At 45.2% G+C, this 24,208-nt stretch overlaps 1 protein-coding gene across 2 annotated transcripts in view; it reads left to right on the forward strand.

The window, feature by feature from the left end:
• Window positions 1–24,208, forward strand: part of Klhl29 (kelch like family member 29) — a 288,958-nt gene that overhangs the window by 65,816 nt on the left and 198,934 nt on the right. The window contains exon 2 of one of the 2 annotated variants that reach the window (XM_051181694.1): window positions 12,783–12,890. The exons of the other annotated variant lie outside the window; for it this stretch is intronic. The gene's annotated coding sequence lies outside the window, so the exon portion shown is untranslated. The remainder of the gene's footprint in view (window positions 1–12,782; window positions 12,891–24,208) is intronic. 2 annotated transcript variants of the gene reach the window in all.

Genomic DNA, 24,208 nt, shown 5'->3' on the forward strand with positions numbered 1-24,208 from the left:
ATCTGTCTTGTAGTCTCTGTTGGCATACATTTCGTGCACACACTCATACAGACATATACACATAGATAAAAATAAAATAAATCCCCCAAAAGTTTTTTTTAACATAAAGTGAATTATATACTTGCATGAAAATGGCTGTGTAACCCTGTGCAATGTAATAAATAAGTAAAGTGTTTATAGCCATACTAAAATGAAGTTACTGTGGCTTTGTCAATTACATTAATTAATGGGTCCTTTTTTACTTTTATTCATTCCATTCATTGGCCATATTAAAAGGCATCATGCTTTTTTGAGGAATCATAAGGGATGGGAGAAAGATGACTATGTATATAGACATAGACAAAAACGTTAATAGGCAGAATTCCGATGTTAAGCACATTAGCTTGTTATATGGTACACTGATGCATTTCCTATTGGCCGCTTGGTTACTGATGCCTGGGAAATAAGTCTCCAAGGAAGCCAAAGGACAGAGACCAGACTGGTTAGGCTGGGCTCCCTATGAACTTGGGTCTATCTTTCCTCTGTTCCAAGTACTGGGAACTGTAAAGCCCTTGTGACCCCCTTTCTGTGGACCCACCACTGGGCCTTTGTGTCAGTTAATGAACTCAGAGTCATTTGGAAATATGCACTGTGCTCCACAAAAGAAATAGTAATATAATCAGAAATGATTATATTTCAGCACTTCAGTGCTATTGCTACTATTAATGTCCATTATCACTATATTACCTGAAACGTGTTTAACAATCACAGTCACTAATCAGGGTGCCCGTCCTGGAAAATGTGCATTCTCTCCATCTGGATCACACTATGTATTGTGCCATTTGCTGTTTTAAATGTTTTTCAGATAATTGGAACCTGCTACCTTAGACTTTGAAAAGCAAAGTAGTGGGTGAAGCCCTGAGAGTTTTAAAGCCAGTGCCTCCATCAGGGAAATAATGCAATTTTCATACAAAATGATTATGATATTATTCCATGATTACATGGGGGTGGGTAGCAGTCTGTTTTTGTTAGACTTTTCAAAGTAGCAAATTAAATCCCATCCAAGTAACCAGAGGTTATGGATCCCCAGCACAGAGAGTTTGCATTTGTCAGAGGCTCTGTCCCCAAAGTCATTGAACCCTTTGCTGACCATTTGGGGCAGACATGGAGTGTCAGTGAGTTTATTCCCTGCCAGCAACCCTCAGCCAAGGACAAATGGAAGATGAACAAAAATGTTCCAACTTCCTGGCCTCTGTGATAAGACAACAGGAAGATGTACTCTTCCTTTGCTCTCCCAGGCTCCCTGTGGGAGTAGCTCACTTGCCCACACTATGCCATGCTCAGCTAGGGCAATTCCCATAGGCTCTCTTCCCTTTTTACCTTACATCCCTAATGCCCTTCTGGGGCATCTAAGATAGCTCTTGACATAAGGCATTTATCTCACATCCGTTCCCGATGTCTGCCTGACAGGCATCCACCTAACCTCCCCCTGCCCCTCTCTCTTTCTGGAGGCACCTAGAGTATTATGTTCTCCCCCACTCACCCACACACACACACACACTTGTAGAGGACCTTGGCAATACCCAGAAGTCTTGGTGTTTTAAGTCATCATCTTGAGAAATGAAAATTCACAATGTTTCTTTGAATCTGGAAGGTGGCAGGCATAATTTATTCTTCCCCACCTCTTTTCTTAAACATCACTACTCCATTCAAGTGAGTCGAGATGAATTAATATAGGCCATATGTAAAATGCTCAAGATCAATGCCCTCGTTCTGAATATGTAGCCATGTACTCTTAGATAATTTATGTATAATTTTAATAGATTTGTCAACAGCAGCTCTTCCTCATCTAAACAGGGCTGCTTGCAGACAGACCACTTAATTTGCTCCTCAATGTTATTTTTCATACATGGTTGCTGCTCGGCCGACAGATAGCAGATGATCCCATTATAAACACATTTGACATGGCCTCTGCTGCAGGGATAGGCATACTCAAGGTCTGCTAGTGTGGGAAGCAGTGCCCCCCCACTCACATAATAGTCTGAAAATAAGACACTGAGGCCCTAGTCACTACAAGTGCACCCATGCTGAAGAGAGCTGAAGTCTGCCATTAGAACTGAGGGAGAGGCCACCTGCTAGCAATTCTCACTTCCTGCCTGTCTCGTCTCTGCATACAGGTGTTTAGCTCATCCTGGAGGCTAAGGGTGTGGGGTAGAACACTCTGCACCGGTAATAGATGGAACACAGTGAGAAGTATCCTGGCTTCTTCATGTCTCGGTGGACAGGACTGAGGTGCTACCCCATAGCCTTTTTAGCAGGTCCCCTGCCTCACTAATTCCAGCTTGCCCACAGCGGTACCTGCTTACTAATATACCCACTGTTACTCTCTGCTGTCCTTTCTCAGGTCCCTATTCTGCTATGATGCTTCCCGAATTAATTCCCAAAGAGACAATTTCCATCTAAATCCTCATTTTGGGACATGTGCCCCCCTGACAAACTTCCTATTGGTCTTCTGGGCTCACTGATCCTCCAGTGCCCAGATTGGATCAACACAATACCTTCCTGGCCCTTGTGGCCCAGAGCTCTCCCAGCCCAACCACAGTCAGTTTCACTATCGAATTGGATGGAGGTGGGTCATAAAGTGAGATAGAGGCCAACTGGGCCTGTGTCCAGCTGACTTGAGTGTTTGACTCGGGAGGGTGCATTGTGCATCAATTCAGGATGAGGACCAGAAATGGGAGGTGGTAGCTAGGTGATGCCAAGAGTACACTACTTAGGAGGAGAGATGTTCCTATTCTTCCAAAGACTAATGGGGGTGCTGACTAATTACCTGAGTCATTCTACCCCTTGTGCCAGGAGTGCCCAGTGTTCCAAAGGGAAGATGTCCTCTGGATGTGTTATCTTCGACAGGCCTCCTTGTGACAGAAAGAGCCACATCAACTTCTAAATTTTCTCAATGGAGTACGATGTGTGTAATGTGTAATAAAATATAAATAGGCCTTTCAGAAGCATCTGTGTGTTTCGTTTTATCAACCTTTAGATGCGTTAAAGCCAAGTACGGTTTTATATGAATTCTAGATGATATGTAGTATTTTTATTTGCTACTTCATTGCTAAATGTTTCACATAAAACTGAAGAGGAAAAAAATACACAGTCCCACATATAAAAGAAGAAGCAGATGGCTAAATGCGGTTGTGGGAAGAGGCACAGAATAGAGACCCCCTCCTTACTGGGGAGCAGCCAAGGTGGCATGGAGGGAAACTCACTTATTAGCCATTTTCTTCCACTGCATTGGGAGAAGACTATTAGTATTCATAAGAATCTACAGGTGTCTTTGTTATTTTTTTATCCTTTAAATGTACATATAAATGAATATGTATTATTTATAGATATCTTTGAATTTAGAAACATCAAACTTGAAAAGTAATGCAGCAAGGAATATTTGATTTGATGCTCACCGGAGAGGAGAAGGGGCTGTCTGCAGGAAGGCTGTGGTGTTACCTAACCTTTTCTGGGGACTTTCCTGCCAGCTCTTTGGTGACAGTCAAGTGTGGAAAGATTTCAGGTAGAAGAGAACACAGGAGCAAACAAGCTGGGAGACCTGGGTTTACATCCCACGCTTCTCCTGGCCAGCTGTGTGACCTTGAGTCTCTCTTGCACACTTTTCTTGCAGTTTTTTTTTTTTTTCCTGCCTGCATCAGGACACCATCCATGGCAGTCTATGGTCTTGAGACTGGATGCATTCCTATAGAATGCCCTGGGTTTGGCCTAACTCCATACTCACTGTTGCAGTTTGCACAAGATCAATGAAGTTGTGAGTGTATGTGTGTGTGTGTGTGTGTGTGCGCACGCGCATGTGCATGAATGCATGCATGCATGTATATGTCACACATATGTGATTCTGGAGATCAAACCCAGGGCATTGTGCATGCTAAGCAAGCACTTATCCATTGAGCTACACGCCCCACCCCCAGTCCCACAGTTTTCCAAGGAACCATGAAACCCTGCTATATCCAAGCCACTTACCTGCACATGTTGGTAGCAATCAGGAAAACCGAGTCAGCTTTTTATTCTATTTTCATTTCCTTGGCAGTTTCTACATTGGCCAAGAAAAACAGCCTACTTACAGAAATTCCTGGTAATAACTGCTTTCTGATTGGGTATGGAGAAACATGCCTGTCTGTGGTTTATTTTTTTGAATGGATAATTCATCATATCTGGATAAAAAATCTCATAATCTCCATAGACTTTCTTTCACAATTTTGTTTCCTTTGAGAGTATAGATCCATTCAAGTAAAATAGCTCTTTAATGGCTGAGAAAGCAATGCCTCCAGACTCATTTGAGGCTCATAAGGGGTTTCTCAGCTGCTGGCCTTAAAGGCTTAGACTCTGGGCCCGGATTTTGGTGTGCCATTTGTTGGGGATGGGATGGGGCTAGAGGCCCAGACTGAATATTAATTAAGTCTCAGAACATCCTTGATATTTAGTGCTATCATCCCCATGTGATGGATGAGACAGACATGAATGGGAAAGGAGGTTGGGCGCATAGAGTCACCCTGCTACTCAGTAGCATAGCTGAGACGTAGACCCAGGTGTCTTGGGTCACTGGTTCTCAACCTTCCCAATGCTGTGACCCTTTAATATAGTCCCTTGTGTTGTGGTGACTCCCCCAACCATAAGATTATTTCTGTTGCCACTCTATAACCGTAATATTGTTACTGTTCTGAATTGCCATCTAAATATCTGTGTTTTCATATGGTCTTCCAATGGTTATGACCCATAACCATAACCCATAACTGTTTTGGATAGTATGTCTTCCACATTCTCACCCACAGCCCAGATTGAGCTAACCCCCAGCACCAGTGCATCTGAGACATGGAATTCCAGTTATGCTGTGCAGCCTGTGAGCCAGCTTCAGACACTTCAAGAAGAACTCAGACCTCTTTGTATGTTTTTGAGAATGAGAAATGTGTGGAGCCTGAAGCCTACATGGTATTACCCTGCATGGCTACTTTTCACTAACACTCCTTTCTAAAGCTTTTAAGAAGTCAAGGCCCAGAGAGGCAGGGGACACTGAGGGACCCTGAGCAGTACCATGTGCAGCTAAACCAGGTAACCCACTCCAGACCCTGGGAGTGGGCTGGAGGTTCACCTAGCCCTACTGTTTCTGATATTGTTTCCAGCACCCTGATGTACACAAATGTTTCTGTTCCTTTCTGGTACACTGGCTACATGAGTGCTTGTAGACACCCCTAAACAACCAGGGAAGTGTTCCCAAGAAGAGATGGGCCTTAAGTGAGAGAAAACCACTGCTCTCATTGGGCCCAGACCTAAAGCATACTCTTGGCTAGGTATGAGTTCCTTTGGGGCTGATGCTGAGTCCTTGATGATGCTAAGGCACATTGAATGCTGGGCCATGGCTGTCTTTCTAAGCTGAACCTAGCCAGAGCCCAGAGTCCAAAGCCCCTGGAGAATAGGATAGGGGCCAGTTTGCCTGTCTGTGGGTTGCTTTCCTTCCACGGCTTACCCCCTGCCTCCTAGCCTATTGTTTGGTTTCATTCCCCAAGACTCTGAGCAAGTCTTGATTAAATGTTATAGCCTGGCCCCAGGAGCTGTCAGGAGGAATCCAGGAGAGAAACTTGTCCACACTTGAGTCCAAGCTATAAAGAGACAGCATCCCCAAGACCCCACATATATACACAAGAAAAGAAGGGAGCCACATCTCCTCTAGCCTGTTTAGTAGAGCAGCAGCAGCTGGCCTGCCTGTCCGTAAATTAGGGATGTTGGCGCTGTCCCTCCTCTTAGGGCACTTGAGGCAGTCTAATGAGGCAGAAGAGATGCAGAAACGCTCCGAACGGCCCACGGTGCCAGGCAAATGTGAGGCGTCATCATGAAAAGCTTAGATTTATGGGTCTGAAGGAGAAGCAACATCTGGGAAGGAATTATTGCAATTTAAAGGGAGGATGTGGGCCTGTTTATAAGTGCAGAATCTGGAAGCGATGTCTGGTTTTTTGTTTGTTTGTTTTTTGTTTTTTTTTTCAAACTAATTCGTATTCCAGTCAGAAAACTATAGTGTGACTATCTTCCAGATGTTCAAAAGAAAATTGCAGAAGATGAGTTACATCTTGGAGGCATTTTCTGTCTTTCAGTGGGCTTCACTGAGCAACTACTACGTGCCAGGTGTACCCCTCTGCTGACATCTTTGATGCCACCATGAGCAAGTCAGGATGAAATAAGTCCTGTTGGTACTTTCAGTGTCTCCTTGCTGTGGAGCCTTTGGGAAGCACAAAGGTCCTCCCAGATCTGCCCCCAGTGGCAGAAACTTCTATATAAACTGTGGTAGGCTGTGTGCTATCATTGAGCCATGTGGCTGGGTTGGATGTGTCATTGTTAGTTTCTGAAGAGTTTGCAGTTTAACCAGGGGGGGGGGAAATTGTTTGAGTGAGCATGATCCATAAACTTCATTTCCTGAAATGCTTCAGCCTAGATTTCTGGCAGTATTGGGATAAAATTATAGGTCCATTAAGAGTAACCCATTTTCCTTACCTCTACATTCTCTTTTACTCCAAGACAATGAGGAGACTAGGAGAAGGGTTCCTGAAGCCTTCATGGGTGACACACAGGATGATATTGTGATATTCTCCCATGTTCTCTGGCAAGGCATCTGTACTCTAGAGAATCCTGGGTAACTTCTAGGGGTAGGGGTAGATGGGAGATAGTTCAAGGGAAAGGCTAATGAATGATGAGTCCTAGGGATACCTGGGGAGGGGGAGTCTGAGATCAGAACACTGGAAAGAGCCTCAAGTGTCTGGACTCTTAGGGTCCCTGGACCAGAGTGATGCTTCTTGGCTGGGGAGTTCTATGATGACCTCCAAGGTTTAGCACAACCCCTGTAACAGCAGCAAGGCAACCCAGGAAACCTGTCACCATAGGCATGACTTAGCTCAAGCTGATGTCACAGAATGCCAGATTCTGGGTGGCTTCACCATTGAAAATTATTCCATGGTTCTAAAAGCTGGAGAGTCCCAGAGAAGTCCTCATAGTCCTTCTAGTGTGATGTTTTCCTGGCCTCAAGCTGAAATCCTCCCCCTGTGTCCTCATAGGGAGGAGGGGGAGACCTGATCACGACTCCTTATCTCTTTTGAGGGTACCAATGAAATGTTCAGTCAGCTTGGGGCTCTACCCCTTGTATCCACAGTTATAATTGCTGCAGTAAAGTCCCTACCTTCAAATACAGTCATGCAAGGTGTTAAGGTTTCGACATAGACAGTTTTGAGAGCACACAAATCAGTCTGAACAGTAAGATGAAAGAGGAAGTGGCCTAACTTAAGCACCAGACATATAAGCCAATGCTAGTCAATGTGGCTGCTTAGCATTCTGAACAGTGAGTGTTCCACGTGTCACAGAGGAGAGACAGGGAGAATCAGGGTTTTCATGACAGGGAGATGGCGAAAGCCATGCCCTGAAATAAGGATCTAGGAATAATGTCTTTTTGCAAAACAGTTCATGCGCATCATCGTCCTCATCTTGATGGGGAGAGAGAAGGGCCAAGACTTGACCCAAGGAGGGGTAAAAGTGAATTCCTGGAGGTGGGGGAGGGTGACAAGAAAATCTTACACATCAATGGCTTGTGGCTCCAAAGCTCTCTGACTAAAATCTTACTCTTCAGAACTTAATTCCTCTTATTAGGAAGAATTTAAATGTCAGTTAACTCAACTTTTGTCTTGTGGGGTGGAGGATGCTAATGAAGCGAGTGAGTGGGGAAGGCTGGGTTAATCATCTTACTGATTGTGAAGAACTATAGAGAGCTACTCACTGTTGACAAGCCTGTAGCAGGTGGAAGAGGGGAACTTTGAAGCAGGGAAAGGTCACCTGACCCTACAAGGCTGTTTTGGGGCTGTGGAGTGGGATGTGGATTCACAGAGACTGACTGAAAAGAATGGGGTTCACTAATACCTTTACTCTCATTTATTCAGTTCAGGGTGGTAGCTGTGCAGCATGCATAAGACAACTCTCAAATCCTCATTGACAGGTCCCTGATCATCCAGAACAAAGGTGTATAAACATCTCCAGCTCCCTTCCTGGCCTCCTTCCTCATTGATTTTCTTTGTGACTTTGCCAGAAGCCGCCATTTTCTCTTTTGTAAAATGGGAGATAATAAAAGTAATTGGTTCACCAACTTGTTAGAAAAGGTAAAGGAAAACATGTACATGCGTTAGATTTTTTGCCAACCTCAGGCGTTGTGAAAATTGTGTTATTTCTCTAAGCAGGCAGCATGACCTCAGCAGATACAAACTTGCTTTGACGAATGTGTGGCCACAATAAAGCTTGCCAGCCAGGTCCCCTTGAGCAGTTTAAAACAAGTAATGGATCGCATCAGTGGCCAACTCTGGGCCTTAATGGAAATGGGAAATCTCTGTGTGGTGCTGGGTGAACTTTCAAGATGTGTTCTATCTTTGCATCTCTACTCTCTGTTTTAAAAGCTGAGCCTTCTGGACCCCTTGGCCCAGTGAACTGTTGTGAACCTAATGGATAAATCAGATGCTTATTTTTGTATTGGCGAGATGCCTACAGGCTTTGGTGAGCCCATGGTTGATATTATTAATGGATGGCCTGTTTTTCTGTCTTCTTGAAAGAAAGCAAGTATGAATGAGTGTTCCCTCTACAGGATGTGTTGGGAGTGGACATCTGAGCCTGATGCCAGCTGATGCCAAGGCCTTTGGGAAACCCTGCATGCAAGCTTATAGGAGGTGGGGTTGCAGCTAGTTTTCTCCTTTCAGCCTATAGCCTCTAGCTCCTTTCCTTTGCTTCCCAAGAAAGACAGAATCTCTGTTGCCTAGCCAGCCAAGGGGTGCTGGACTGCTGAGTGCTAGAATGTAATTGGGGTGTATGGTCAAGAGTCAGGCATAGCTGCTTTCTGATCCTGTATCAAACAGGAGAGTCCCTAATTGGTTTCTCTTCTCTGCAGGCAGTTTCTCTTGCAAAAACTGGTGTCTTTTATAGAGACATAAGGACCCCTAGGGCCCTTGTTTATAATTCTCTTGGCTATCAGTTTGGTTCATGTCAGGAATCATCTGTACCTTCAGATTTTGAGTTGAAATGGTTCTCTCTGAGTTAGGTTTTTAAATTTCTCAGCATTTAACCCAAACAGCCCATTCTGGGTTCTTGTTTTCATAGTGGCCTTTGTCTTGTCAAAGTCAATCACATCAGGTAAGTAACCTGGAAGGGTAAAGTTTATAGACCCCATTTACAAGCAGTGATATTACCTGGCGTGATTTTAAAAATAAAGATCATATGTCCTTTTGCTTTTAATGTTGTTTTCCTTAAGATTTGAAGTTACCCCTTGGTAAGTCAATTAATGGAAGAGAAGGGATCAGTTTCTCTTGAAGTAACCAAGCTCATGTGTTGCCATGAGAAATTTCTCTGATGAGGGCTGAGAGCTATATTTATCTCCAAGTCTAAGAGTAAATATTTAGAGTGCAGTTAAGACTTCTGCTCATTTAGTAAGGGAGTGGAAGTAGGTTCTCCTCTAAGCTCCATGGCCTTACTGGCCCAGGTTAGTTGGCTAGATTTCTAATATCAGGAATGATTTCAATGATTTCTCTCTTGTTAAGCACTGTTAGTTAGCGCCAATATATAAATACCACTGTTATACTCTTAGGGCTATTGTGCCATGAAGGCTGTGATTGTGGTTCATAGGCATTATGGTTCATTCTGATCATTGAAACTAGGTTTCTAATCATTTTAAATCACTTTGTATGCCAAGTAGCTCATTGAGGTGGAATGTGGATGGGTGAGTGGGTATAATTTGTAGCCCATCTAAGAGGAAAAGATGATGAGTCATGATCTAGGGTGTGACATGGGTACCATGGACCCATTATTCATGTCTGAAGATAATAGTACCTTAATATCTATCTGTTCTTAACCCCAGATCTAACTGCAAGAAATAGCGGTTGGGTGGGATGGGAAACAGCAAGAAAGAAAAGAACTAGCCAAATAAAACCACTAAGACATAGACTAAGGCTAGTTGTGAGCTAAGAACAGTTAAAAACCCTTTGGTGGGGGGGGGGAATACCTGGTTGAAATGGGTCAAAGCATCATGACTTGGGAGCTCCTTGCTGGGGACGTAGAATGACTGGTGGTACTATTGAGATATGTGATACTCAAGAGGGGACAGTGCTGATGAGATGCAGAAGGGCTCACCAACCATGTTCCCTAGTTTGAGAAATGAAAGGTGGGCTCTTAGGAATTCAGTAACTTACCTGGTATCACAAAACCATGTGGTTATATAAAAATTCCTGTTGTGGAGTCACGTGTTTAATCCTCTCCAAAAATAACAAATAGGTTCAATTGTATCATTTGAAGAGAGTCAAATAAAAGAGCAAATCACAAAAGCATAAATGCAGTATAAAGATAACTCAACAGTACAATATCCCAGTGCTAATAACGAGCATAGAAGTAATTACTGCCTGTAAGTTTCAGAGGGCAGGGGGAGACAACTATTACTGAAACCTAGTGAAGAAATGCCCTCCCCCTCAGGTAGTGCTATCACCTTCAGCTGAGAAAACACTTTTGAAGACACATCAGAGCCCAACCCATACCCAGACTCCTACTGATGCCCACATAGGCTGAACCTAACCAGAATTCAGATAATGTCACTTCATATCATGAAAAAAACATGGCTTTGTATGTGGCTTATTCCATTCAGAACTCTTACAGTGATCTCCTCTAGAAAGGGTGTCTAACACAAAAGAGTAGGTGTGCAAGGCCATTGTTAAAAGTGTACATCGTAGACTGGTTTGTACTCCCTTCCTACTACTGTCCCTTTAGCCTTCTATATGACCTTTGCCGTATTAATTTGCCGTACAACCCAAATGAGTGTCATCTGGCAAGAGAGACTTGAACTGCCTAGGTGGAGGAGAAGAAAAGCAGATAACCTGACTTGGATTTCTGAGAGATTTCTTCTCAGATGTTTGGTAGCAAGAATCCCTGTGCTTTTGATTGACAGCCTTTACAGTGGCCCACAAGTCCCTCTGCACTCTTAGTGCCCACCACTCAAGCTCCATTATCTGCTGGAATGTCCCAGGTCCAGCCACAGAGACTTTCTCATTGATCTTAAAATGATGTCCCAATCCCCAAGGCACTTCACACCAGCTCTTCCTCTGCCCTAGACTCCTGTGTGAACATTCCCCATTCCCTTCCAATATGTACACAAATGCCACCCACTATGATGCTGACTTCTCACATGCTATTGAAATTGTACAGCCTTTCCTGGATAGTATCTTCTCAACCAATTCTATTCCAACCCTACAAATAGTACTCACCATCTTCTAATTCAGTTACTTCCTATTAAGTTCATTGTTTCTTGTTTGCTGCTACCTACTAGACCATGGATTCCATAAGGATAGTGATGTTTTTGTTTTGTTTTGTTTTGTTTTGTTTTATTCATTCATGCATTTCTATTACCTAAAAAAATCCCTTATTAGGCTTCAGGAACACAATAGCTATTGAATAAATGAGAAATGAGTGGAAAGAAGGAAAGAAGGAAGGAAGGAAGGAAAGAAGGAAGGAAGGAAGAGGTTCTTGAGAATCTAACATCATTGTGATCATTGTCTTCTAGACCTCTCTCTTCACCAACACCTATCTGCTCAGGATCTTTCCCAGAAATTCATTGATCTTCTGATCACCATTGCTGCCAATACCTTGTGGCTAGAGTGATCGATGTCTCCACATGCGTCACACTGGCTTGGTGGAGGAAATGTATTCACGACTTTGGCTCGGTGTCAAAATTAAATGGTGACCTTGGCTCACTTTGCCTCCCCACAGAGGTTATTCCTTAATCGTAAAGGGAACACTCTGTCCTTGGGAAAAGTAATATTTCTGCCACCTTCAGCTTGCAAATGGCTATTTGATATGGCTCACGGGTGTCCCTGTCAGAGGGAGCTGAAAAACCTGAGGTGGAGAGGATCAGCAAATGGCCTGTCCTGTCGTCAGAAGCTGGCCACGAGGTGGGATTCGTTTACAATAACTTATTTACCTGTCCAAATCCTTCATACCACATTAAAGCTTTCTCCTGCTAGCCAGGACCCTGGAGTACTAAGAGGAAAAAGGAAAATCAATTGATAATGATATATTCCATTAAAAAAATATATTGATTCCCAGGTAATGACAGTCCTGCATGTGCTTTTGCCATTGCCCATCATGGCTATGGCTTTCTCATATATTACGTTTGAAAGAATGCACAAGGAATCGCCCTGTCTTCCCATAACAGATAGCCTCTTCCTAGTAGGTATTAAATCTATATTTAAAGCATATCTCTCCAAGGATTTCATTCTTCATCTCCTCAGAGTCTTCTTCCCCATTGTCTAGAAGAAGTAATGATTTGTTACTATAATTCTGGAGTTTATGGCCTTTTCAGCATTAAAGACCGAATGTCTTAGGGGGGTTTCCACCTAGAACTGCTCTGGGTAGGTTAGGCAAGAAACAATGCTATCGGTCTTACTCCTATTCTGTGTTAATGGCTTAGTGATGGGGATTAGGGATAGCCTGGTAGAAGATGGGAAGGCTACTACTCACTGTACCTCATCATCTGGGTATGCTGTGGCAGAGTTTGGTACCCTTGTTTGAGAGAGTCCATAGGAGGAGGGTCAGGTCAGCATCAAGGAAAACCATGAGGCAGAGACAAACATACATAAAGGGTGGGGGTCATCTAGGATACTAGAACTCAAAATAGATAGTTCACAAAAATGATGGTTGTTCCCCACCCCAACCACATTCTTTTTCCCTCCTCTCTCTCTCTCCAGACTGTCTGGCTCCCTCGTTATGCCCATGCTTTGCTAAGTGCTGGTGGTTATCGAAGCTTTTGCATCCTGGGGACGAACCCTGAGCTCACCAGAGACGGACGGCGCAAGGTAGGTCTCTGTTTAACAAACCTGGAATGAGGGAGGCATCCTGCCTAGGCAAAACTGGCTGTCTTCTCATTCTGAGGGGCTAGGCAAGAGGGGAATGGAACTGGTCCCTTACCCAATGGTTGAGTGTGAGCCATAGGTACCCAAGACTCCCCTGTAAGCCATCTTGACCTTGAGTGTCTGTAGGGAGGTGGGGATGACCAGCAGCTACATGACCTTGAAGTACCTAAAAACTGTCATTATTCTTTTTGGAGTTTAAAATGTTCAAATCTTACAGTTTGACTTTTTTATTACTAAAATGTATCATCAGAAAAATATGTGTTTTAAAAACAATCATCTCTCAGAGCTGAGGGTATCACTCAGTGGTAGACGGAGTTCTTAGCATATACAAGACCCAGGATTCAACCTCCAACACATAATAATAAAAATAATAATATCCATTGTGTATATATGTGCATATACATATAGAAAGAAACCTAAAATTGTGTAAATGATACATTCTATAGAGATAAAAATTGTGGTATCTCTTTTTTCTCATATGCATACATAAATTGGGCACATAGGTTTGCATGAATGCATACATACATACATACATGTGACTACACTGTACCCACTACTACTTGTTAAATGCCGTTTTGACTCAACAGTATGTCAAGGCAACATTTTATCTCAGTGATTAGAAATCTGTATCAACATTTGTCAAAGCTTCCTATTTGGAGTATATAATATATATATATATATATATATATATATGCATATATATATATATATATACATACATAATACATATACATAACCTACTTAATGCCCTACAGGTAGACTTTTAGGATATTTTGAATCATCTCCTGTAGCAGTACCACAAAATACATTTCTGAGAATGTACTTTGCATAGCTGTTTATTTCCTGATGTTAAATTTAGAGAGGTCTGGCCTAACATTTAGATTCAGGACTATCAATCCAGGAGCGAGCAGGGTGGCCTACCTGGTGAGAGCATAAATCATAGGAAAAGCAGCTGCAGCATTGTTTCATGATACCACATGCCTGCCGCAGCGCTGAGTCTACAACTGGACTTGCCACCACTCACACCTTTACTGCTACGAAAGGGGAAGATCTTAGCCCCCAAGAAGCCGGCTGAGGCTGAGGTGCAGAGTTTCAGGATAGCTAAGGCTAAGCTGGCCTAGCCCCATGTTCCTGGGCACCCCTGGCCAGAAGATTTATGCCTGGGACCAGTAGATGCTTTAAACTTAGCTTAAAGCATCAGGTCAACCAGGGTTCATTCCATGTCAGGATTCTCTGTGGGTAGGAGAGCCCTGTCTTTAGACTCAGTGACAATGCCATCAAAGATGACATATTGTTCCAGAATTCTATACAGAGACAGAGGGGGGGAAAGTGCTTCTAGGATCCCATGAAGATACCCACCACCCCACTATGCCTTGTCAGTTACTTCCCAGCAACAAAGAAGGCAGAGCACAGAGAAAGGCTGAATGACAGACTCCTGACCCAGAGAGCTGGTGGGCTGTTGGCATGAACCTGACAGCACCTCTGGCAGGGGTTTGGGGTGGAAGGACTATTTTGTCCATTGTCGTAGACCTTGGGGGATGTTTGACTTCTGTGACTGATGGTTGGAAGTCATCTCCTTCCTTGCAAACAAAGGGTGTAGGAGAAATTTGGAGGTATGCTTCACTGTAAGACAGCTTTCATTGGATTGTTCTGCAGCTTGTGTGCCAGGAAGGGAAGAAGTCGAGGAGGCCCTGGAGAAATAATTTTGGTTCCTTACATGGTTGCCCTGAGTTTGGTTCTTCTTATTCCCTATTGCCATCACAGTTTTGGCATGAACTTGGATTTATCCCAACTTCGGGTAAGCATGCATAGACTCAGGGTGGGCTTGGTCTGTCAGACCAGACAGAGTGTGCCTACTGGAGGATTTAGTATCTGTGTGCCCCAGACTAGTGTCCCTGTAGTGGATCTTTGTCTGGCCTACTCTTGGTCAGTTCCTGAAGGGGAGGGACTATATCTAATGCAACTCTGAAATATGTCTAAATCCCACCAACACCAACTCTGATCCTAGCCAGGACTATCTCTGTGAGTTACCATCACATATGGGCCCAGGACCAGATACACTCTGGTTAGGATACCCACTAATACCCCCAGGGATACAAGAAAATGCTGAAGCCCACTATGGCCCTTACTGACCAGTAGGAACACTTCTAGACCAGTCCACTAGTCCTCTTACAAAAGAGGTCAATTCAGGAACAGTATGGGGACTTCTGCCTGCTCACTGAAGTTGGATGGAAACCAGCCAAGTAACAAGAAGGGTCCCAGAAGCAGTGGGAGAGAAATCCAGCATTTGTGCTACCAGGGGTTGCGATCTGGGTCTGTGCAGAAGTGAAGATTGGGCTAGGGATAATAGGAACAGACCTCCGAGCTCTGAAGCAAGTGCCAATCTTCCTTAGCACTGAGAATATGCCTGTGTTGCATCCCTTGCCTTTGTCACTGGGACTGTGGAACCATCTTTTAAAATCCTTCCAAGTCCCACCACCCAGAAGCAAAATGCTCTACGTTCCCTGTATCCTCAAGGTCATAACACATGCCTTCTGAGCAATGGGAGCTGTTCACGTACAGGCCCTGGGCATCTGCCCTCACTATATCTTCACTGTCCCTAAATCAGTTGTACAAACGCCCTTCCTCCATATTCTGTCCTCTGCCAGCCTCCTCTTCACATTTAGGGGAGCCTTATTTCTCTGAGGTTTCCAGTTCCTCTTCTCCTTACTGGCTCCTCGTCCATCTCTGTCAGATATTGTGGTCCCTACCCCAAAGATGGGCCATGAAGACATCTCAGTGCTGTTCAGCCACTCCCTTGTGCTCTTGCTGCCTTTTCTGAACCACCCCAGGGACCTCTATAGCCATCTCCATAGCCCACTAGTTAGTTATCTGAGCCCTTGAGAAAGCAGTGTGCCCATGGCCACCTTCTAGACACAGTTCCTCATGGCCTTAGCTGGGTCTTGAATCTGGCTGGTATGTTCTTCTTGCATGCTCTTCTTCTAGAAGAAGCATCTATCCTTTCCATCAAAAAGTTTCCCCAAGTCCTCAGTGGCTTCCCTGCTATCTTTATGGAGTCATACAGCCTTGCCCTCCCTGGCTATAGGAACTACAGATCTTGGGCTCTTCTTCCCATTCCCTAAGGCACTGGTTCTCAACCATCCTAATGCTGTGACCCCTTAATACAGCACCCTGTGCTATGGTGACCCCAACCATAAAATTATTTCATTGGTGCTTCACAACTGTAATTTTGCTACTGTTATGAATTGTAATGTAAATATCTGATATGTAACCCCCAAGGGGCAGTCGTGACCCACAGGTTGACAACCACTACCCTAGGTTTTTCTCGGTTTTCTAACTCTCTAGTCACCTCTGCTCTTTCTGTCTTACCTGTGCCCTGGACTGGACACCCAGCTGGGCTCTTTCTCTCTGCTTATTTTTCAGAGTCCTTCTTGATTTAAGCCTGTTTAAAATAAGGTCCCTTTGTTGCTGTCTCTGGTGGGTCTTACGGAGGATTCCTCGACACTCTGCATCCCCTGGCTGCATCTGTATCCTCTAAATTAGGGTCCCACCTTCTTTCTCTCACTGTTCTAGAGTATAGGGTCCATCCTTCTCTCCACAGGCCTAGCACAGGGCCCAGTTGGTATGTGAGTGTAGAAGACCATGTTCTGCCAGACACTGCAGAACAGCAAATCATCTCCTCACAGGCAGTGTGATGGAGAGGACCCCAGAATGGAGACAGCCAACCAGCTTCAAGTCTAATCTACCAGTAACTGTGAGAGAGGCTGCAGAATGAAACTAACCTTGAACTCTCCTGTTAGGAGACTGAGATGAGATGAGGGGAGACTATGGAGAAAATGAGGGAGAAACCATAAGGGACAATGAAAGGAAATTGGGGACAGACTGTGAGAGGCCACGGAGGGAAGAGGTCAGTCATGGCACCTGGCCAGCAGCACCCAGCCTCAGGGCACAGTGCCATGGCCCAGACAGCTTTACAAATCTAGAGACCTGGGTCTGTCCATAAGGAATTCTAATTGAATTGGTCTCACTAGATGGGTATCTAGTTTAAGTTGCTGTTCCCAATTTAAACTGACATCTAATACCTGGGCTATCAGAAGGCAGGAGAGACCCTGAGGGGAACCAGGGAGCTGGGAGCATAGATGTGCATTGGAATTCCACTTAGCTGGTGACAGGTCAGGTGAAGGGGTGCATCCCAGTTCCTTCCGTCTTTAGAACCTCTTTGTCACCTAAGCTAGAAATAGCTTCTCTGAGAACCTAAGATGTTGTTTTTGTGTCAAAGTTTGACTTTTTAAGTGCCCTTCCTTAGTTTGCAGGCACACTTGCCAGTGACCAAGACTGCTGGGAACAGTTAGGAATTTGTCCAGTGTGACAACAGCTGAGGGCAAAACATAGAGGGGAATCCCAGCCTGGACTCTATGAGATGCCGAGGGTGGAACACTGTTTTTGTTTTGTTTTGTTTTGTTGTTTTCAATTTTTCAGACATGGCAAAAAACAAAAGACTAGCTCATCTTGCCAGCATTATTCTAGTAAAGGGCCATGCATGTATTTTTGAGTGACTATGCTCTTAAACGTGAGGATCTTCATCCATTATAGGTGATACCACCCTTAAAAACTACTCAAAAGTAGGTTTTAATCCATTTTGGTGGCATATCCCTATAAGCCCAGTACCAAGGAGGCAGAGGATCTTGAGTTGAAAGGCAGCCTGGGCTGCATATTGAGATACTGTCTCATTTAAAACAAATAAAATATTCTTTTAAGCTTTTATCTTATCATCTTGAATGTCTCTCCACTCTCCGCTGTGGCCTCTTCCTGGAACAGCCCAATGCCAGAGGCCGTGAGGCTGCAGGATGCACACTCAGTGTGTACTGGGAAGCCAAAGGTTGCCATAGCACTCATCCCTTCCTTCCTTGAAGCGCTTATTGGCAGCCACACTGTGTATTATTCCACATCTGCTATCCAGATAGCTTCAACCAATGCTCTGTCCTTAATGAGCTATCCTGCAGGGAGACCAGCAACTAAGCATACTCTTACAACATATGAAGGATGCAACAAGAATTACCCAAAGAGCTATGGAAGAACATGCTTAAATGTCTCAAAGGCTGTTTCTATAATGCTGGGTATCATGCTAAGCGCTGGGAATACTGGGAATAATATGTGAGAAGAATCCCCAACCCAAAGCTTACATTGGAAGCAGATGCCCCATCACAGTCTGGAGACCATGATGCTTGCTTCTGTATCCTCTGATCTAGGACACTCAGAAGCACATCTTTTACAGCTGTCAATCAGTATTTTTACTCTGCTTCTAAGCAGGCTGGATGCAGAGAGGATGAAGATGCTTAAGGCTCATTCGCAGAGCATAAGCTTTTCTCCCAACCCATGGAAGACAGAAGCAGCCTAGCAACTCTCATGGGCCCTTCCTTTGATTTGTAGCAGCTCATTTAGATAAAAGCCTCTGGTTTGTAAGGTAGCAACAACAACAAAAAGAGAGAAATCATTAAAAGCCTATCTCTGCTTTTACAAAGTAAACTAATAACAGCACAGAGGTAACAATTAACCCAGCCCCGCCCCTTCCCCAGGTACTCAGGCATATGCTGACCATGGGAAATAAAATCAGAACACAGAGAAATTCTTCTGAAGGGCTCTCCTGGAGCTTAGCACTCAGGGATGTGTGTGCACGAGGCAGCCTGGCCAGCCCAGAGCCCCACCCTCCCATTAGCACATAGAGTGGTACCCTGCCTCTCCATCCCAGAATAAATAGTGTGATTATTTATTTAACACCAATTCGGAGGCTTTCTAACATGCATTTGGAGGGCTCTGCCATCTTACATAGGAACGTGCTTAGGTGCAGTTACTGACACATTTGGATCCAGTGGGAGAAATCTTCCTCGTGCCAGCCAGCCACTGATGGACTTTGCCCAGTCCTGACTCCGGGGCTAATGTACTCCTTGGAGCACTTTGTCCTCTTCAACCTAACTATCTCATCTTTCCTAGCACAGTGCTTCTGGGAGAACTCTTTCCTCTGGTGAAGCCCTGATCGACTGCCCGTGTCCATTCAGCCCTGTTTCTGACTGTGTCTGGCTCCTCATCTAGTTGCTGGCCTGCTCTAGGCATGTGAGGGCAACCCTGCAGAGCTGAGCCAAACCCACACACTAGCTCTGACTGACTGCAGACATACTTGCCAGTACTGGGTCCTGGGCCCATCTCATCACAGAACCCTCTTGAGGGCAATGGCTGGAACTCCATTTCTGAGAGACTCCCAGGGGTGCGGCACTAAGAAGAGCTTGAGATATGGTTCATTGTTGAGGAGTCAGGGCAATCTTCTTAAACTTTGCTGTCACTCAGGAGGAGCTCAATATACTGACTCCCATTCAAGCCACATTTAGAAATGTATGTTCTACAGTCATGCATTCGTCCATTCCTTCTTTCATTAAAGATACATTTCTAGCGAGCTGCAGAAATTAGGAGCATCGTTAGCGATCACAGACTGCCTACATTCAAGTATACCAGCATTGCCCCCTTCCCAGCACAGTGCATAACCTCCAAGCCTCAGTAACTTCCACTGCAAATAAGGGTTCTAAATGAAATAACATCATAAAGTGGTATTCAGGCTAATACCTAAGTATGGCACTATATAGGGACTTGCTGTCAGTCTAAGGGACAAGGGCAGAGCATAAGGACCTGACTCCTGCTCTCTTCAGGACCAATGCACCTTCAAAGAAGGTGTCCTGGGTGAGTCTATCCACCCACAGACCTCTAGTCAGACATCCTACTGCCACAGCTTGCTTAACACCTGTCATCTGGTGACCTCTGTGTCTAGGAGGTGGGGTATCCTTCCTCCACACACAAGGATCCCAAACAGCCACCATGGTGCACCCAGTTCCCAGTCCCCATGGAAGCAAATCCCTCCTCACTATTGGAGCCCATTTTCTTTGCCTATATTGTGAGGGGTTGGATTTACTGGTTCCCCAAGGTCTTGTCAGGCTTTGTCCCTTGGAGTGACACTGGATATACCCCCATGAGAGTTCCTGGGACTCCACCACAATTAGCACTGTGGCTTTAGAAGATATGTCAGCATGTCCTTGGGGCATCTCTCATTAACAATTATGAAGTCATTATCTGGTAAATAATTCATAACTCGAGAGATGGAATAAGCTGCCAATAAACAATAGTCCATTTAAATGAGGCTTGGCAGGGTGAGGGTGTGACCACGAGGAGGCTCTCTCCTAAAGGATAGTTCCTTTCGATCCCCAGTATCATTTGCCTGTCCCTAATCTGCTCAGGTATGGTCACCTCTTCAAAGTCACCCTTTGCTACCAACCCAAAAAATGTTACCTGCCCCTGAGCTCAGGCAGGAGACGGTCTCTGTGGTGAAAGTGCTGGATTTCCCCCTGGGTCCCACTCACCCCACCCCACCCTTGTGCATGTCAATACCGCCATGGTCTTTATAAAGCATTAAACTTAGGTTGTGGTGAGGTGTTGAGTAACTTGTCAGTCATTTTATCCGGACTATCACGATTGGCCAGAGTATCTCACGCCCTCCTATGTGTTTGACTCTGTCATCACTTGTCTAACCCTTGTGACTTCCCAGTGAAACAGTGAGCATGGAAGCCCCATCTCTGGGTTGGAGTCCAAGAGGTGCCTCTATAGGCTCACCTGCCTGGTTGGGTAACTATGTAGTTAGGCATCTTAGTGGTATTTGGAAGCAAACCAGGGGTACCATGGAAGAAGCAGGAGGGGATTTCTTTAATACACTAGACCTGAATATCCATTTTCTTATAAATGTTTTGGTTTCTGCCCATTAGCCACAGACTGCAGCCTCTGGCTGTACTCAGGGCCAAGTGTCTGTGTGTGTGTGTGTGTGTGTGTGTGTGTGTGTGTGTGTGTGTGTGTGTGATATATATACATACATACATATGGCATATAGTGTACCATATATCTTAGATATACCTTAGGTTTGGCTGTGATGGGTGATTAGGGCCAGGTTAGCTCTATGACCAGGTTAGCTCTATCTTACTCACAGAGCTGGCTCCACCCTATATCTTCAAGGCCATATCAGAGACCTGCAAAGGTCCTCAGGGTTCCACCCTCATGGCTAAAAGACTCCATTCTTCCTTCTTCTGAGCGATAGTGCAGTGGACAGGATCCTTCCCAAGGCCTGGACTTATAAAACATTCTCGCCAGGCTTTTCAAGCAACTAGAGTCTTGAGCTGTTTGCTCCAAGGAACAGGGCAGGGTGGTGGATATGTAATTGTCACACAGCTGGAATGCTGCACAGACCTCTATGGCCAGGCTGTGGTAAAGGTGGCCACAGTGGTTTTTGGACTTGGTGATTTCCCAATATCTGCACTAACCAGCCCCAGGTAAGGTTCCTCCTGGTCTTTTAACTTCTCCTGCAGCCAACAGGGTGGTCAGGACTGAGCAGCATGAGGCAGGCAAGTGGATCACGAGTTTCTTTCTAGAAGAGTCTAAAAAGTCTAGAGCACCCCACCCCTCCCATCCCCTCATCTCATCTTTGCACTGTGCTGCCTCTATGGAGGTGCTGTCTCTTATGTAACGATCAGGCTGTCACAATGCCATCTCCCCGGCCTGTTGCTGAACCCCTTGCTTTCAGGACAGGGGTAAGTTATACCCCAGACATCTTCTGCCTCTCCATGACCAATTCCAACTGCCTACTTCCACCATGAGTGTTCTCTAAAGGAAGCTGCCACTTTCATTCCTAGGGCCTGGAAAGAGCATGAAACACCACCACTTCCCCCCACTCCATCCTTCCTCGGTTCTAGAAAAGAATTCAGGGGACACAGAGGGACCCATTAAGACATCATAAATCAAAATAGGAGTGAGGACAAGAGTAGGAGAGGAAGTGGAGCAGAATGTCACCTCTATGACATCACATTTAAAAACCCCACACATGGGCTACAGGCTGCCACAAACCTGCCTCCAGGCCTCCTTTGGAATAGCCTAGGATTCTGGTGATAAATGTAAAGCCATCTCCCTGTTTCTTACCATACAGAGGAGAGATTGTATCTCCAAAAATGTAAGCTCAGAGACTTGCTCCAGACTAGCATTTCGTTTCCTCCTCAATCTCAGCTGGTCCTGTGGAGGTCAGGGAATAGTCACTCCAGCCCACTGGGACAGAACTTGGTTTGCCCTGGCTGTAGTTAGATGGACAGGGAAGGGAGCTATATTGCAGACAGGGACAAGGACATTGTTCAGCCTAGTAGTAGGAATGAGAGAAACTGGCTTTTGTCACAAGGTGGAGAGCATGGCATGCCTGTGGATACAGCAGAGAGGATAATCCAAGAACCCTGGGAATAGATGCTCAGTGACAGATGTGTTCACATGCATGTCTTTAGTTCTTGGTGAGAGGTTCTCTGGGCTGCTAAGTGGTGTTCCTGGAGGAGAAGACTGCTCAGAGGCAGACTTGTTAGCCGACCATCTTCCTCCTCCATCTCCAGCAAGCCCTAGGGATGGATTGCCTCTGACACTGAAGCCTCTGCCCAGAGATCTCCAGGGAAGGAAATTCCATCAGCTCCCAGAGTCCTGTTCCGGTGGCTCCTGCAGGCTTTTCTTCTATCTGACCTAAATCTCCCTTGCTGCAATTTAAGCCCATTTTCCCTTGTTTTGTTTTGAGTGGAAATAGAGAATGGCTAGTCCCCAGATGCCTCTGAAGGTGGGGTGAACCGGAAGTCTTGTATTTCTTGCCACCCTGAAGTGTGTTCAGAATCCTGTCCAGTTGGATCCATTCTCCGAGGCAGTCTCCAGAGAGAACAGTATTTATATTAATGACAAGGTCTCATCCTGGTGGGGTGCAGGGAGTATAGGGCTGAGTGTGGCAACTGATGAGGGACCCACAAGTAAGGGTGTGGCTCCCATGGAACCAGGAAGACAGGTGTATGACCAGAACAGCATAGCTGAAAAGTGAGTCTAGCTAAGCCACCAGGCATTCCTCAGAAGGTATCCTGATGTACCTGTGGAGGTGTTCTGTGGAGGGATGTCCCGTGGAGGGGTGTCCTGTGGAGGGGTGTCTTGTGGAGGGGATGCCAAGTTCTAGAGGAGGCAGGGAGTTGCAAAAAGGAGTGGAGTGCCTTTCAAGTAATACCACAAGAATTCTGTTAACTCCGGGTCACAGGCTTAGGTTTGAGAAGACAGCCCTCTCGGTTGTAACTCCCTGTCCCTGGTGCATCTCCCAGCTCTCCACTGCTGAGGCAAGTCCCTAGCTCTGCATATTACAGATCACTTCAAGTGCATTCACTTGAAGTCTGTGGGAAAGGGGTGCCTCTGGCCAGAGACCACACAGGTGCATGTTTTCTTTAGAGGTTTCCATTGACCACCTGGACCACTCAGTTTCTGTTTTAGTTGTTCTGTCTGTCTGTCTGTCTTGTTTTTTAATTTTTAATTGTTTGGGCTAGAGATTTTGTAGGCCACTGAAGCCATTTCTTAGAAGAGCCAGGCTCATGGCATGTTTGTTGTTGACTCTGGTTGAGAAGCAGTACATCACACACAGCAGCTCTGTCTGAAAAGCAACAATGACAAGTAGCCTTGATAGCACTTAGACAGCTCATAAGAAATGCGAGAGAAGAATTTTTCTTTTTCCTAGGCCAATGGAATTAAAACCTCCCTCCTCTATGGGAGAAATGGAGAGAAACTGAATCCCTTTTCCTATACAGGTATCTTTCTGCAGGACTGACATGTGAGCAAGGTCATCAGACCTTTTTTTCCCCCAATGCTTGGTCAAAAGTGCCCTTCCCCCACTATTTGGCTTCAGTACAAGAGAGGAGGGGGGTGTAGTCTGCATTGATTGGATTTAAATAATGGAATTGCCATTAATATCTCCCATAAAAGATGATTGACTCTGACTTGGATTTATGGGAAGTTAGGGCTTATGAAAGTAAACAGAGTGGCAGACATTCGATATGAAGGCTGGTTTATGTACCAGCTCCCCCTCTGGGCTAGTTAAAAGGATGGCTCCCAGCCTAACCTCTCCTATGCCAGCAGCTGGGTCATGAAGGTCCCTGCAGGCTTTGGAAGGCTGCCTAGGCTGATCCAGGAGACAGGCTGAGCTCTACCCCGCCTTCTTCCTTATACCAGCTCTGAGAATGATGCTCTCTTTCCAGGGAGAGCAGCATCCATTCCTGCTGGATGGAAACCTGTTGTCCCCAATAGGGCAAAGGGCCCCTAGTGGCATAGAACTTTTCCCCTTCTCCTTTTACAAGGCCTCTCATTGCACAGATGTCTCAAGCCCTGTGACAGGTGGGTGCATG

Source organism: Phodopus roborovskii, unplaced genomic scaffold (genome assembly GCF_943737965.1).
Source record: "Phodopus roborovskii unplaced genomic scaffold, PHOROB, whole genome shotgun sequence".
In the NCBI taxonomy this organism is placed as follows: domain Eukaryota; kingdom Metazoa; phylum Chordata; class Mammalia; order Rodentia; family Cricetidae; genus Phodopus; species Phodopus roborovskii.